The sequence below is a fragment of the Ictidomys tridecemlineatus genome, unplaced genomic scaffold, assembly GCF_052094955.1.
Source record: "Ictidomys tridecemlineatus isolate mIctTri1 unplaced genomic scaffold, mIctTri1.hap1 Scaffold_339, whole genome shotgun sequence".
In the NCBI taxonomy this organism is placed as follows: Eukaryota; Metazoa; Chordata; class Mammalia; order Rodentia; family Sciuridae; genus Ictidomys; species Ictidomys tridecemlineatus.
Window position 1 is genome coordinate 238873 of NW_027522401.1, and position 17920 is coordinate 256792.

Consider the following 17920-nt stretch of genomic DNA (forward strand, 5'->3'; position numbering starts at 1 on the left):
AGATGCAAGAAAGAAACACTCCCAGAGGTTGTTCTAATAACTGGTAGTCAAAGTGCTGACTTCTGTCATCAAGAACATGTTAAATTGCCACTAATAAATTTTAGAAGACAGAAAAAAATTTGGAATGCCAGTCTTATTCTAAGCTCTGCCCCCAGAATAATTCTAGACAAATGAGTTAGTCCTCAAGCGGGGTGAGTTGCTACTAAGGAACATTCTGTGCAGTTGTAAATAAATATATACTTATGTAGGCTCATTTTTATTAAAATACAAATACACAGGTACATATATAATTCAATCACTATCAACATCTATTACATAATTTATTAATTTACAATGTGGGAAGGGAGGTGGACAATTCTTGGACAAGATTGGGAAAAATTTAATTGAATCAAACACTAACAAATTACTTCAAGAAAATTGAGAATTAAGTGTTCAGAAACCAAGCAGGGAAACCCTTACTTTCAAAAGTCTATTTCAAAAGACAGTTCTTGAATAATTAAAATATTGACAGGATACACAATAGAATTGACTTTCACACAGATAGTATTACTGTCTGAAATCTAGAGTCTACGATTGTGTTTTTATAGCAATTGTCAAAATTTTGTGGTATTTCTTTAGTGTCCTTAACTTTTTATGGCCCAACAAAAACAGAAATGTGAAGGTAAAACACCAGAATATTGCATTAAGACAGCTTTTTATAGACCTCATTGTCTGAAACAATAACTTTCCTTTATGGAAAGAGCATGCACACTTTTTTTTTCTGTAACAAATTGACTAGCAAACTAGATCTTCATAATGGCCCTAAACACTTTTTAAAGTTTAAAACACTCATTACTTGGTTTATGAGCATCAGAAAAAGATAATGGCATTATGCAGAAGCAAACTGATACATGTTTTTCATAGAAGACATGGACATCAATTACATTTTTCTCATTTACATTACAATGGTTTTGTTTGTGGCAGAATATTAAAACAATTGGATATAGTAGCCTGAAAATTTCCAAAATGTGAATGAATGCTTTTGAAGTGTCATTCCAATGTGTAGTGAGTTGACGTCTTAATATTGTGGCCTCACAAACCAAGATTTTCTTGTCATGTGTAGATTTTTATTATCATTTTAAATCAGATTGCAGCTATAACATCTAGCACACCTTCTTTTGCAATTGAGACCTATCTACCTTCACCTTCTTCCATATTTTGAACACACTACCACCACCACATCTCTAAAAAAGAAAATTCGGTGCCTATTTTTTTTTTTTATTTTGCAAACCAAAGGTTTTTTTATTTTTTATTTTGCAATTAGTACTTCGACGTACTTTTTGAAGACGACGTTTCTTAACTTTGATGTACATTGGACTCACATCTCCTGGGACACCAAGATACACTAGCTCTTATCTTAAGGCCTACTCAGGAATTCAAAAATATCTCAGTTTATAATTACTGATTTAGAGTCTGTAAAAACCATTGTAGATAGAAAAAGCCTGCTCATTTTCTGAAAAATTGTTTTCTTCCAATTTTGAATTGTTTTTAATGGTGAAAGCTTAAAACATGTATTTTTCTCTGAGACATTTCATTTCTTTTATCAGTAAAAAGATAAAGTTTTCTCCAGGAATATTCTGATCCAAATTTCCTCCTTATCTTACTGCATGTAATGAATAATTAATTCTAATTGAGTAGCCAATTTCAGCCAGAATTATCACTATTGGTATTAATACCTACAGTTAGAACAAAGTTTAAATTGCTGTGTATATATAATAGGAATTTCAAGACAACTACTCCCTTGTTTTAGTATAAGTTTTACAACACACCCTTGGATGAAGATATCACAAGCCTCTTCAGTTTAAGGAGGATTCTAACTTTATATTTCCACTTAATGAAGCCCCCTTATGTTGAAAGACCAATTTAATTAAGAGTACAGGCTTAATGAGCTCATCGAAAACATTAAATGTGAGTAGCCACCAACAGCAACCTCAGGCTGGGAAGGCTGTGGGGAATGCTTCAGCCCCCCCCCCCCACGGGTGAAGATATGAGGCGTCCAAGTTGCTGTCCAGCCCAGGAGTCATACAGGTGACCAGCATGGTTAGCCTTCCGGGCTAGTGCCTTCCCTTCAGCTCCAGTCTTAGCTCGTTTCTGCAACCAGAACCCCTCATTTTTCACTCCACACCCAGATATTCCTCCTCACACTTTTTTTTCATGACTTCTTTGAGTGTTTCTGCTTAAATGTGGTTGAGTATTGAAAGAATGCCCTTCATGTCCCAGTAAATGAGCAAAGAAGAAAATAGCTGGGCCATGTCACAGGCCTGTAATCCCAGCAGCTCAGGAGGCTGAGGTGGAAGGATGAGGGGTTCAATGACAGCCTCAGCAATTTAGCAAGGCCCTATCTCCAAATAAAACCTAAACTGGGCTGGAGATATGTCAGTGGTTAAGATGTGTCAGTGGAAAGGAAGAAAGGAGGGAGGGATAGAGGGAGGGAGGGAGGGAGAAAGGAAAGATATATGCATATTTATACTTCGAGATACAACCCTGCCTCCAACCATTCCCCTAAAGTGCTGTGATATTAGCATTACGTTTCCATGAGCTACTTTCCATGAATTAAATCTTCCTATCAATTCTGAAAAACAGTTGTCCCCAACATGTACAGGGAACTGGTTCTAAGACCTCTCTGCTCAAAAACCAAAAACCATGGATGCTCAAGTCCTTTGTATAAAGCAGCATAGTATTTTCATATAACCCATGCACATCCTCTTCTACACTTCAGACCCTCCTTAGATTACTTCTAATACCTAATATGCTATATAAATAGTTGTTCTACTCTATTGCACTGCAAGTAATGACAAGAAGAAGAAAGCCTTGCATATTCAGTACAGATGCAATTTTTAAAGACATTTTTTAAATTAGTTACTGAATTCATAGATTTGGAACCTGAAAATGTGGCCGACTATTCTCCTCCTCCTCCCCCTCCTCCCCCTCTTCTCCCTCCTTTCCTCCTGTTCCTCCTCCTCCCCCCTCCCCCTCTCCCTCTCTCCTTTTTGCTTCTACCTTGTGCCTTATGCCTGGATGAGTTTGAACTGTGCTCTTGGTTTATGGAGGCAAGGCAGTATGTGTTTTGAGTTGCTTTTGAGTCTTTAAGACAGGATGTTTTAGAAGCATCTCCATCTAGTATCTAGTTCCCTTCCCATCTCCTAACACAGGTGTGGCATGCAGATACCTCTGGGCTTTGGTGAAGAGGTTGCCTCAGATGTAATATAGGAGACAAGATAATTGGTGTCCTTGAAGGTCAAATATTTGGCCTTGCTTTTTTCTACTGAACTAAGAAATAACAAACAATGAGGACACCCAAGAAGTGATCCCACTGTGCAGTGAGCCTGATATTACCCATCATTATGTGTCACCTTCTGGGACAGCTCACTTACCCCCCCCCAAAAAAAAATAATGCTGAAATCAGGTTCCTTCCTATTGATTCCTGCTATTGGCCTAGGCTAGAGGAGAAGAAGTAGAAGATGAAAGAGAAATTTGCTGATGGGGATTGGCAAGGATGTTTGTGGAATGAAGAAGTATCATTTCTAAAGACTCTTCAGAGGGAAAATTGAGAAATTACTCAGCTACTTTCCATTAGGTAAGGGACTAGAATTAGTTAAAAACATTTGAATCACAGATTAGGAGCTTCTCTGGGATCCACATTTCAAACTTCAAGCATGTAACAGTGTTACTATGGATTGGATAGTAACAATCTCTGAGTAATAATGGATACTGAATATTCAGTAATTAAGTAAAATTTTCAGCAAAGCCCATCTTAAACAGATAAGTGACCTCATGTGTCACTTATTAAGCATGATTTCCTCCATAGTAATTAAGCACAAATTGGAAGAGACAGAGTGAGTCGGGCTTAGTCTTCTTCCCACTTTGGTTTAAGGCAGTGCAGAGCTTCTCAGTTTCCAAGCTGGCATCAAAGACCACCCCATCACCCCCAGTATGGCATCCAGGCAGGAATAGGACACAGTGGAGGATTTGGAGGTGTTAGAGTGGGAGAGACATTTGGCAGACAAGAGTCAGTAATAGCCACAATTGCAGTGCATAATACAATCAATAACTTAGACTTAACTGACATATGTAGAATATTTCAACCTGTATCAAGTGGATACACTTTCTTCTCAGCAGCACATGGATCCTTCTGTAAAATAAACCATATAATATGACATAAAGCAACTCTTAGCAAAATACCAAAAAGTAGAGATACTACCCTGCATTTTATCAGATCATAATTTAATGAAATTGGAATTCAATGACAGAATAAAAATAAAAATTACTCCAACACCTGGAGACAATATACTACTGAATGAACAATGGGTTGCAGAAGACATCAAGGAGGAGATTAAAAAATTCTTAAAGGTAAATGAGAACATAGACACAACATATGGAAATCTCTGGGACACTATGAAGGCAGTACTAAGAGGAAAGTTCATTGCATGCAGTTCATTCCTTAAAAGAAAAAAAAATTCAACAAATAAATGAGTTCACATTACAAAACTCAAAGCCCTAGAAAACGAAAAACAAATCAACAGCAAAAACAAAAGAAGACAAGAAATAATTAAAATTAGAGCTGAAATCAATGAAATTGAAACAGAAGAAACAATTTTTAAAATTGACAAAACAAAAAAGTTGATTCTTTGAAAAAAATAAATAAATTTGACAGACCCTTAGCTACTCTGGGAAACCAAGCAGCCAACTCAGGGACCTGCCCAAAAGGAACACAGAAAACACAAATCACTCCTTAGACCACATCCATCTAAGTAGGAAGAGTGTGATTGAAACTCGTCCAGATTTTGCCATTTCCTAGGTTCATTACTTTCCTTTAAGAATTATGCTGAATTTTCTGGAATGAATGCTGCATTTCTGTTTGGCTTTGGTAAGACAGAGTGGGGTGGTTTTTAGATTATGGAGCTGACAGAGCTGGGGAGACCTAGGCTTGGGGAAGGGATCAGACAGCCATAGGTCAGCTCTGGCTGTGTCAGCAAGGAGAAGAGAGGACCACTTCCAGAACTGACTTAGGGAATCCAAGAGGAAGAAGGCTGGGGTAAGGAAGGGGATGGGATGTGGGTGTAACTGCCTGGAGGGAGGCACATCTCTGGTGACCTCTGCCTCTTCTTCCCCCTCCACCTGCCTTTCAGACTCACTTCCCACCCGCAGCTGCTAAGAACCAGTCTCTGTTTTGTTCTGGAGTCCCCAGGTCCAGGGCTTTCCTATCTACATATTTTACCTTGTCTCTGCTCAGATATCCAGTGACTAGATTCTCCTCTCTGCTTGTTTCTTTATAAATTCAAAGGCACATGAGATTCCTTGTTTTAAACACAGTAAAAAGTGGGATCAACTAAGTACCTAAGAATAGCCCCATAACAGGGCTGAAAGGAGATGGGATCTTAACTTAGAGAAAGGAAGGGGAATGGGATGGAAAAGAACAGACCCTTCTATAAATGTCTTGGGGAGGACACATATCTGTTCATCCCAAGCCCTGCCCCACCAAGTGGCCTGAAGTTCTAAAGTCATTTTTTCTTTCTGTCACTGGCCTCTCCTGGGTCTGGTGCCTGTTCCTGATATTCTCCTTGAAAGGTTTTGTGGTCTTGTCCAGGATCCCCAATGATGGCCAAGGGTAGCCTGACCATCTAGGCTGCAAGCGGTCTGTGTCTGTTTATTGACAGCATGAACAATTATAAATCATTGACAGAATGATTAAAGGCTGGAAGCCACAGTTTATATTTTGCTTGCTAACTTTCTAAGACTGTTGTATAGCTATTTGCTACTCCTTTACTACATCACATTTAAAAATGTTTAAGTGTACCACAAATATAATTCCTGTGATGTATTCTAAAATAAAACTGACATATATCCTTTTAAAATATGTCTAAGAAATCTGAATATTACGGTGGTTTTATATCCACTGGCATCCTCTTTAATAATATGTGAGTAAATGCTTCATTAATGTTAGAAATTCAACATTGTTTATTTTGCTCCTTGAACATAGTATTCTCCCACATTCCTCCAAATTTTACCCTGATTAATGTCTCTTATGCTTTAAGGTCTCTGATTTATCATTGTCTCTTGAGGCAAAATATATGCAAGTTAAATTTTAATTTTTAATACTTCTAATGGTAACAGATTTTCAATTAAAACTTTTATGAATTAAGTTATTACTGTAGGTGTTAGCAGAATTAAATTGACCAAAAATCATATGTATCACAAATATTATTAAAATTTTTAAGAGTAGAATTTCACTGGAAATACATTTTTTAGATCAAAGAGCTTCACCCCTCAATTTATGTATCCAAAGGAACATTACTTAGTGTTTGAAAAAAAAAACAGGGTTCAGTATCATTCTGTTCTTATTTTTGTTTTGCTTTGGTTTTACAGACTTGAATACTGAGAAACTTATTAACAAACCTAAGCAAAGGCCTTTCCTTATAGCAATGCCATTTGATTCTTTGAACTTCGTATATGTGTGATTTCAAAAATCTCATTGGGGTCCATCATCAGAAGTGATTTTTAATTCTCTATTAATGGACAACCTGATTTCGCCCCCTTTCAAACTTGTTGAAGGTAATGAATTAGAAACTCACCTTCTGGGAAAAGTGATGGATCGTCCATCATCAGAGCCATTTTCTTTTCCTTGTGACTAAGTCACAGCCATGTGCAGTACCTGGGTTTTGTCTCACAGAACATGTGCCCTTTCAGAGCAGGGAGGGATCTGACCCGGCTCTGTGAAATGGGAAAAGGTACATTGTGAGAGGGCAGGCCTCATGTTCTCAAGCAGGTTTGTCTTGTTGTAACAGTGTGCAGGGAAGTCAAGGATCTAGAGAGGCTTCTCTGAACCCCCACACCAAACATTCCCTTGTCAAGCCCCAGGGCACACAGGCTCCTTCTGGAGACCAGTACCTCAGGATAGCCTGACCTTGACAGCACTATAGCCATGACCTTGAGGATTTTTCTGCACAGAATCAAAAGTTAATGCTGCAAAAATGTGCTTCTCGCCTGAATGAGCTTTGGTTTTCACAAGCTGTTTCTGCATATGCCAGTGCTGAGCTGCAGATCTCCAGAGGGAGCTTACCACAAAGAACTGCAGCCATCTGCATGGTGGGAAGCACCAGGTGAGATTTAAGGGTCGCATTTGAAGCTAATTAAGACTACAGGATGAATTTTATGCTAGATAATAATTTATTATCTACATATAGAGGATCATTATTGGGACAATAAGTGCAGTATTTAAAACTTCCTAGGGATCAATTAAATATAAAGAAGTCCTGCTTTCAGACTACAAGTGCCACAATTCAGTTCTTATACCACGAAAGTTTAAAGTGATTATTTAATTTAGTTACTGAGATTCTGTATTAAAATAATTGGGTATTTCAAGGGTTTACCATCATTTTCTCCTTTTCTATCGACTTCCAACCTGTGAAATTAATTTGCATCCTCATTTATTCATTCAATTTACTCATTCATTCAGTATTTATTGAGTGCCTACTGTGTTCCAAACACAATAGAGCATCAGCATCAAAGTTTCTTCTGCTTTATGGAGACTGTGGTCTGATGGTGAAAACAGACACCGAGCAAGCAAACAATATTTACTTTCTGCTTTAGATATGAATAAAATATGATAGGGGATTACAGAGTAACAAGATGAGGGAAATTTTGAATGTAGCAGTCAGGAAAGAATTCTGTAAGGAGGTATGTCATGAGTGATGGACAGGAGCTTTCGGAAAGGCATCAAAGATAACTTTCTGGGTACAAGGAGCAGCAAGAGTGAAAACCGGGTGTAACAGAGAGCTCGGTGTGTGGTGAAAACAGGGACAGAGTCAATGTTATTACAGCCAGTAAGTGAGTGGGAAGGCTGAAGATGCTGAGGATGGGTGAGGGGTGCCTGTAAGCCTGAGGGTAGGGGACGGATTTGGATTTTCCTTCAAGGGTTTTAGCTGGAAAGAGCATGATTGGATTTACATTACAGTCCTGTCTGCTAGTCCTTTGCACACTAGACTTCAGGGAAGGTGGGAGACCTAAGAGGGGTGGATTCCAGAAGTCTGGAAGGAGAGTGTACCATCCTGGACCAGGGCTGCAGTTGGGGTATCGGGAAAAGAATTTCAAATGTGGAACCAGCTGGATTTGCGGATGGATTGGGAATAAACTGCTATAAATAAAAAGAGAACAGAGGCAGGGAGGGACTGGTAGGAACTAGAGTTTGATTGGGGAATGAAGGTGTAGAAAGTGTGTTAGGAAAAAGCAGAGGCCAAATAGGAATCAGGAAATATTAGTTTGGAGCTCAAGACTGAGATACCCTTCTGTGGGTTATCAGTGAAATTAAAGGGGAAAAAGATAGTTAAAGTCATAGTCCAATTATGTTCATTTTCTGAGTACACAAACAGATATAAGGAAGCCTAATCATCTTTAAATAAAAAGCCTAGCTGCTGATATACAAGCCTTTTGTGGCTCATTAACCAAAGACAGGTTTCTTACATAATTTTCTTCTTCATTTTTACTTGTGAATAAAGAAAACAAAAGATAATGTTGTTTCTTTCTGGATAATCTGAGACCACATATGTTCTCATAATTTTACATGACCCACAGGTTGTATTGTGAAGTGTTTTGATGGTCTTCCTACTTGCCTAAGTATGGCACTTAAACCTGTGCCTGCAGAATAACTAAACTGTCATGGCTGTTAGCCATACCCAGAAAAAAGTATGGCCAGGTTGGAGAGGGTCAGTCATTTAAAACTGATGAGAAGTCTGCATTTTCATATCCTGGTCTAGACTTCCTTGGGTATTATTTGTTTTATTTTCTTAGTGTTATTATTTTGGTAGTCACATGTTACTACTGAAATTCCCATCTGGCAAGTAATATTTGTGTGTGTGTAGTCATCTGTCAATCTATTGCTGCAGGGACTTGATGGATCCCTGTGAACAGGACAGCATACCTAGTCATTCAGCTCTGTTCAGTTTTCTGTGTGGCAGAAATTATTATAGGGACCCGTATATGAAGTGCTGAGTTATTTATCTGTGGAATTTATTAACATGGAAATAGATAGAACTGCTTCTTTGCTCATACACTTCATACATGCAGCAGAGCAGTAGCCTCCATTCCACACCTGCCATACAAATGCTCGGGTTTTGAATTCATCTCCCAATTTTCAGCTGTGTGCAGGTCTTGTCAGGAGACTCTGTCAAACATTTAGAAGTGAGAACAGCCAGTGGTGAGGCAAATGCTTCTAGGACACATAAATCTAATTGATAGAGGACCATTGGAGACACCTTATAGCCAAGTTCACCTTACTTTCCAGGGGGGGAGTATTTTATTTCCTCTTTTTTCAACCCTATTTAAGGCTCAATAGATTACTATGAGATAGGAGTGGATGAGTTCAGTAATATTTGTCCTTTAAATTGGACACTTTTACCCCCATTATTGGATTTTATTTGGCTATGGGTGAGTGATTTTCTTCCCCTAATATCCATATATCTTTTTGTGCCACAAGAGTTTTTCAAGCAACATGATTTTTGTCCCAAGGTATTTTTAGAGATATATGTGATTCCTTCAGAATGGAAAACCATTGTTGCTCTGTCTTCAAATTCCCAACATCTTTTCTGTTTGTTCACTCAGAGATGAGACCCAGTTCTGTGGTATTGATGATCTATCTATGCCTATACCATTCAACAAATTAATATACCAATAGACCCCCCCTTCAAACTTCCTGTTTCCTCTTGTTTCCTAGTTACTATGCCCGTGAGGCTGTTTTAAGAGCCCAGAATGTCAGTCTTAGGGCAGTCATCATATTCTTAGAAATGTGTGCTGGAGGAGGAGTGTTGGCAAATGGACGTGGTTTTCCATAGTGCAGACCAAGGGCAGCCATAGTTATAGACAAACAGATGTCCCAGAGGTATGGCTCCAGCAGGTTCCACACACTGGGATTCAGTGAAAACTACTCCACCAGGAATCAGCTTCAGAAATATATAGAAAAACACCTGCCCTGACCTGACTCAGGCCTCCTGAATCTTTCTATCTGGCAAGGGCCCCGAGCATCTGTCTGTAGAAGTCTCCCAGATAACTCTGGTATATGGTCTGAGCTGGGGACCAGGTTCCTGCCTTGTAAAGTGTTAGCCCTCTCCAGGCCCCTCCTCTTATGGGGTACTGCCATTGGCACTACTTTCTTAGCTCTAAATTTTCACTTGAAAAGGTTTTTAGATCCTTAAAAAAAATAAAGCTCAAATCAAGTGTCATCAAGACTGTGCAATGAGCCTGTGGATTTAAAATACATAAGCAATTTAGAGCAGCAACTACATCATTGTTTTTAAATAAGTTAGATGAGTAGTGTCAAGTTCCATTACACAGGAAATGCAGGGAGAAAAATTTCCCAGATTCATTTAAATTTATTCTGCATCTCATTTTTCAGCATTTCTTGGGTAGTAATCTAAGTTTATTCAGTCTTGAGCATTAACTGAGTGATTACTATATTCAAGACATGATGCTAGGTGCTGATTCAATGCCAGGCATTTATTTTGATTCTCAATTTGAAAGGAATTCATGAATAGTATTGAAGTGCATGGTTTTACTCTCAGAAGTGAAACCCATTGTTTGAACGTCTAGTTTGATTCAAGTATGTACTCAGCAAAGTCTGGATGATGGAAGACACCCACACCCCACCTCTGTGATTCAGGGCCCCAGCATGTTGCAGTTATACCAAGGACCAACTGGAACCCTCTATTCATGAGCAAGTGTGTCTGAGATCCCACACTAGGCTGTGACCATAGGAGCTGACTTCTTTGCAGACAGGAAGCCAGCCAAAACCTGGGTTGGTGTTGCAGGTGGACCTCCCTGTCCTCAACACACCAGGCAGTGCCAGGTCCTTGCAGGGTGTCTGCCTGTGGGTTCCTGCTGTGGTTCCAGTGCATACATAGCAATCTCAGGTGGAGGCTTGTCACTGTCTATCTCTGACTCCTCCCCACTTGTGTCTTCTGTCCCTAAAGCCAAGGACCACTTAGCACAGTACTGCTAGGCACTGCCTCTCTCTAGGGTAGCTCACTGATAGCTCCCTTGAACAGCTTGTGCCTTGGAATGCCATCTCTTGACTCCAGACTGGTGGGAGTAGAACTTTCCTATACCAACTCAGGTCCATAGACAGATTAACAGGAGAAAATTCAAGTTTAGTCACATATACACAAGAAAGCTCAGTCTGGAGTAACTAAACAGTGGGGGAAATGGTTTACACACCAGCTTAATTGGGATGAGGCATAGATAGGATTTCTAGGGAGACTAAAGAAGATGTGAGAGGAAACTAAACAGAGGTCCAGAAGCTTCTGATAAAGGTTTTTTATGCAGTTTCTCACCCCAGTGCTAAGGGCCAGTCTCCTTTTGGACGGGAAGTTCCCCAGCGTGGGTTATAGCACCTTTATTCTCAGAGAGCTCTTCCTGAGACCCAAAAGGGAGGCTCAGAAAGGCTTCTTCTAGGTTTCCTCTTCATGCCATTCTGGTTGGTCCATTCGAGATCCCAGAGGCTGTGTCTAGGTCGTCTTGCCTCTAGTTCCTATGTTCTTAACCCTGACTTCTCAGACCTTTTCACTTTTCCATTTCTCAGTCCAGTCTGTGGTGTAAAGAAATGAACTAGGTCTTGCAGACTCCAAGGTGGAAATCAGCACCTTCAGCATGGCTCAGCTGTGACCAAGGCTTGTTCTGAGAAGTCCCTCCAAGGCTCCCCATGTAAGGCCAAACATTAGAAGCACACATTAGGAGTAACAAAGCAGAATTGCTCAATTGCCATGAGAGGGTGGAAATGTAATGGCTCCACACAAATACAAGCATAGAACAATCTAGGGCCACCTAGTGTGGGACCATAGCTCTTGGGACAATATTAGTATAGTGTAAAAAATTATATCATGCTCCCGAAAAGCTGCTGAACCATCTAGAGAGTGTTAAACTTACTCTATCCTAAGTCTTCAACTTTCGTAGAAAAAAGAGTCTAGAATGTCCACCAGGGGTAGGCAATAAACATGCCTAATCTTCAAGGAGAAACTGGGGTGTGTGGAGATGGGAGGTAAGTGTTAGAACTAGCTGTATGGTGGGGGTGGGATAGTGGTCCAGAGGGTCCAGATCCCAGCTGGGGTTTGCAGGGATGACGGGGGTCAGTGAGGGGGCACTCCCACTCCTTTTATTTCTTTTATTTCTGGGCAATGGGCATTGCACGTTCTCTAGCTTGAGTCACTTGGGCAAGTGAGTGATTAATTTTCTCTGTGCCTTTGTTGAAGATGCAGAGTAGTACCATTAACCCCCAAGGCCTGTGGTAAGAGGTAGATGAAGACATAGAGTTCTTAGGCCAGTGCTTGGGAGGTGGCACCTTGGATGCCATCCAGCCCTGATGCCTGTCTGCAACAGCCCCAGCACCAGCAGCTCTCATCCCTGGCTTGCCCAGGTGGTTTCCTGGACTTCTCTAGGTGCAGGGGCCTGCGAGGCAAAGGCTCCTTCGCACCTGTGCTCTGTGAGCAAGAGATTAAACTGTTTGCTGTATTTAGTTATCTTTAGCCTGTTCTGATGAAGGTTTTTTCCCAAAGCATGTTTTTATTTTCATTTTATTGTAGGCACAAATCTTTCTTATGCAGCTGCTTAATGTTTGCCCAAAAGAAACTTACTATTGGGCTGGGGATGTGGCTCAAGTGGTAGCATGCTCGCCTGGCATGCGTGCGGCCCGGGTTCAATCCTCAGCACCGCATACAAACAAAGATGTTGTGTTCGCCAAAAACTAAAAAATAAATATTAAAATTCTCTCTCTCTCTCTCTCTCTCTCTCTCTCTCTCAAAAAAAAAGAAAGAAAGAAAGAAAGAAAGAAAGAAAGAAAGAAAGAAAGAAAGAAAGAAAGAAAGAAACTTACTCCTCCTGCCCAGATTTTGTATTTGGGCATCACATCTCTGTTCTTCCAAGTAGCCCAGGGATGCACGGTGGGTCTCTGAAGCCAAGTGTGGGTGGGCAGTGGAGAGCACTCTGCAGTGACAGGACCTGAGATCTCAAGCACCTTCAACTGTGTTATCCTACACATCTGCAAAGTTGGATAAAAAGAGAGATGGCTTGTTATGCCTTAACAAAATTTGGGTTTTAACTACCCAAATAAGCCTGCTTTAAACAAATTCAAACACATAAACACAAAGGAGATCAAGCATATCTTGTGACCCAGAATACACATGCCCTCTGTAGGGTTGGAGACAGTGGTAACTTCTATTTGAAATTCCATGAACAACACTCTTCTATCCAGATGTGGCCACCAGAAGAGCACTGTCTCTGGGAGTCTCCAGGGAGCCAGGCAGAGCCTCAGATAAAAGCCTATTCCCAGGCAAATCCTTGGAGAAAGGATTCTTGAGGAGGACATGAGTGCATTATCCGATTAAGTTGAGTTCCTTTCCTTGGTATCGAATTGCTTTGGCCTTATACCAAAGAGCTCAGCCTTTTCCTACAGAGGTTGAAATTTGTCTGTTTGACTCATGAATGATTTAAGCCTTTTTTTATTTTCTCTGAAACTTCTCTGGTAAGCTTGCCTCCATTTATAAACACATCAAAGCCTAGTAGGAAAAATAATAGAAGAGAAAAGCACCTTTAGATTAAGCTTTGAATAAGACTGAATTGGTTAGTCATCTGAGATTAGTGTGGCTTGTGAGAGAGTGTATACCAAGCCATGGCTGTAACCCTTTGTCTATTCTAATTCTTCTTTGAAACTTAAATTATTGACATTAGGTCATATCTGTAAAGGACTCTGATGAACTCTAAGATTGAACTAGCTACTGCCAAATTTGAGTTTTGTGCATTCTAATAGAGACAAAGAAATCAACTTATAATCAAGCATTATAAGAATAGGCCAGGACTAATGTCTTGATAATGAAAATATCCAAAGTTTACATGATGCTATACAATAATTTTACAGTGTAATGAACAAAGGGCCAGCACGAAGTCTAGCTGCCTCACATGCTCACATCTGCTTGAATTCTAGTGGAAAAAAGTCCTCAGTGGTACCCAAGACTTGCTTCCTAAATATCATCAGCACAACTCGTTGCTAAAACAAAGCTGAACTTATTCCATGCCATGTTGAGGGAAACACCACTTAAGGGAGCAGGAGCCATACCTCGTTATGGTTGGGGGAGGTCTCATGGGGAGTCTGAAGCCTGGTTTACAAAGCAGGGCTTTCATCATGGTGCTTGCCCAGTTGAGGATTGGTGGAAGCAGGTGTCCAGAGTCTCCAGGTGTATGCACGTATGTTGATAGTTTCCATTGAAAGGTTGGTGGGTCTTTTCACAAGTTTCCGTATTGAATTATCAAGTTCTCTGCCTGGTCAACAACCTCATGAAAGAGATAATGATGCTAATCATGATAATTAAGTGATATTCATGAAGCAGATGTGCATGTAAATTCATTGTCCAAGCTGTGCATATAGGGCAGCATGTATGTGGAGCTATAGGGTTCTTCACTCAAAAATTCTCTGTCATGAAGGACAGGAAGCTGGGAAGGAAATAAAATCACAGTAACACAAAGCTATCAATCATCTGAAATTAATTTTCACTGAACTTTAACAATCATTTGTACCCCAGTGTCCCAGTGTCTTCACCTCTGGACTCCCACTTAATTATTCTCTCCCAACATGATGTGAGAGGAGAGGAGATCTCTAAGACAGGGGGTCATTCAGCTGGAGCCTGAGCTCTGTCCCATTTGGAAGCACACTAGGTGTTCACAGATGCTGGGATTGTGGTACACACTGTAAGTGCCTGTGGATGGCCACCGAGGCAAACACAATGCTTACTTAATGAACAGCTCTAGGTCACCAGGAAACAACAACAATTAAGGATTTCTGAATCACACTATTTTATGCTTAAGCCCAGTTGATTTGGACACAGGTCTGATCATATCACTCATACTTAACTTTTGAATAAATCCAAAGCCAACAAAATGTTAGTATGGCAATATGTAAGTGTTGTATTGAGTGGATAAGCAGTGGATATTCATGATTTAAGTTCATAAAGAACAAGCATCATAGATTCTCTCACTACCAAAAAAAAAATCTAATGCTGAAAAAGTAGGGGAAAATGACCCCACACTTATTTAGAAAAAATCCTTTGCAATTTTGATTTCCCAATTATTAGAACATTGCCATATATTATACTGTCACAGGAGAGTGGGGTGCTGAAACTCCCAACCTCAGGTCTCATGTTCTGAAAAAAGAAAATTTAAAGTCAGACACCAGAAGTCATGCAAGAGAATTTTATTTTAAGTCAAAATAAAATGGAAACGGAGTGAGAAAGGGGTGAATGCAGAGTAAGGATGAGCAGAGAGCACTCTCAAGGGATAGCAGGGCCATCTCTGTGGAGGGAAGGACAAAGGAAACAGTGCTGTCTCCAAATTTATTTCTGTTTGATGCTTGCCTTGAGAACTGGGGCCCATTGTCTGCAGTCTCATCAATTAGGTGTTCAGCGTCCTCCTTCTCTCTGGGTGGTGAGTTTTCAAACCTAGTTGGCCCTCTTTGGAACTGTCATGGTGGCCATCATACTCAGGGAGGTTCATCTACAAGTAAGTCCTATGTAAATGTGGGCACTGAAGTCAGTGCCTGGTAGCAGGTTACCTTCCTGTACCTGCACCACTGAAAAAGCCTTCTTCTGAGATCAAAGGAGACCAGCAAGGAAACTGGAAGCCATAATTCCTAGTTATATCTTGACCTTTATTGGTTAGTCAAGAATTAGTCCCATTAGTCCTTCCTTCGTGATGTATTCCCCCATTTAGCGCCTTTTACTTTTGTTTCTTTATTATCAAGGTCTGTGTACTGGTGTTTTTCTTCTACAAGTTATTTGGTCATCTGCCTTGGCAGTAACTCAAAGAAAACTTTAACTTCCAGTAAGACTTTGAGCCTGCCATTCCACTGCTCATGACTACTTACTATCTAACAATGCAAACTTTTCGATTAGTACCTAAGGTCTGTATTTTTCTGTTCTCCTTTAAAAAGTGTAGATATGATCAAGAAAATTTCAAGAGATTGAACGATGGCTTACAGTGTGATGTTCTTGTCAATGAAAACTAAGGTTCTTGTTAGTTCATTACAAAATCCTAACAAGATTAGGAAAATTAGCCAGGGAGCAATGTCCTGTCTCCATTTTTCACATGCTTCTTGCCGTGGCCAAATTCTCTATAGCTAGTAGCCTGTCTGCCATCCCAAATTATCAGCAATTTCAAATAGCCCTGGTATTTCTCTGCATGTTCTATTTTCCATGGGTGGCCATTGGCAGACTGGCCATGGACAGATGTGCCCCACTCTGAAGATGGCAATATTTTGAAAATTAAGACCCTCTTTGAGTTGCTTGAGAAGGAAAGCCACCAGTTGAGCAGAGCAGTTGACTTAAGAATGTACATATCCTCCTGCTTATAGGGTGAATGCTGTGGAAATAAACACCAGCCAAAGGAGACCAGCAAAGGTGAGCTATTCTGGTCTTATTGTAGCAAGGGAGTAAACACCTATCATTTGGGTTCTGCCAGACTCTAAGGCAGAAGAGTAGTAAATATTATAGGGCAAAAAAAGGAATTTTCAGGTGTAACCTGTTGGCGCCTGATGATGGAAAGGAGCTGGAGGCAGACACACCTCATGCAGGTGTGTGAATAGGAGGATGTATCTGCCTTTCCCTGGTCAGTCCTACATAGGAATAAGGGAAAAAAATAAGGAAGCTGTGAGTTATTCATTGAGTCTTGGCCATTTTGAGCCAATTATTAAGAGTTCTGAGTTGAGTTGTCACTAGAAATAGCATTCCATCTATGCAAGAGTGGCCTTCAGCAGGCTGGTTCCTAGGTTGTTGCTTGGTTTGGTGGCTGCAGGTTGTGAGTCAAAGTTCTATTTTTCTGCAAAGTCTGGCTATTGTCTATTTGTATATTCAGTCTTTTGGTGGAGATATGTGTGAGCATTATAATGGAGCAGAGCTCTGATTCTAAAATACATTTAGTTTCATATTAGTTTTAAATTAGATTGTAATAAACATAAGCATAGCCAGGTAAATCAGGAATAAATTATGTTCTACAAATTTTTCCTTCTCTGGTATTACATGGAGTGTCCCAGTTTGTGGGACTAAGGCATGAATCACAAAGGAAAGCATTGGGGAGATTTTGTAAGTAGCAGAATTAACTGTGGGAAATGTCTGGCTGAACTTGGCATGTCCTGGTGTCTTCCTGACATGGTGGGTACTTCTGAGTATGTTTTTTTGCATGAATGTGTTCATGATCTCCTAGTCCCCAGTTTATGGAGCAGGAGACCTGGGAAGAGATGGAGCATGGCTTCAAAGAGTAAGGAAAGACATCATGGTTTGGTAAGGAATGAAGGAAGAAGAAAGAGCATCCAATTGAAATTCTATAGTCTAAAAAATACATACAGAATCCTAGAGTCTATATCATTTTTAAAAGCAACCTGTTAATACTATATTTAAAAAGTGGAACTGACCCTAACTTTCTGGACCCTCACTGAACACTTGTGCCCTGCTGGGAGCCTGGCACTGGAAATGATCTGTGATACCTTAATAGTAGTCTGCAACTATGTGAGGGAAACAGACTGTGCTCTGAGACAATGGGACTGCTTGAGCCTTGCAGATTTCCTACTCAAATGAAATGGCTACTAAAAGATACAAATGGTTACTTGTACATAACGGGTGAGGAACCCAGTTATTTATGGAAGACATACCATGCATGCAAGGAGGGACATGGTTGGGTGTGTGGAAAATGGATAGGATTCTAGATCTCGGGGCCTTATAGATAGGTATAGGAATGTAGATATAATGCAGGGGAGGCAGTGGATATGGTTCAGGAGTGGACAACTCTAGACTCCTCCAGTCCCCATGAGAAGGATGCAATTTTCTTGCCCCTGGGGAGTTATCACAACACACTTGAT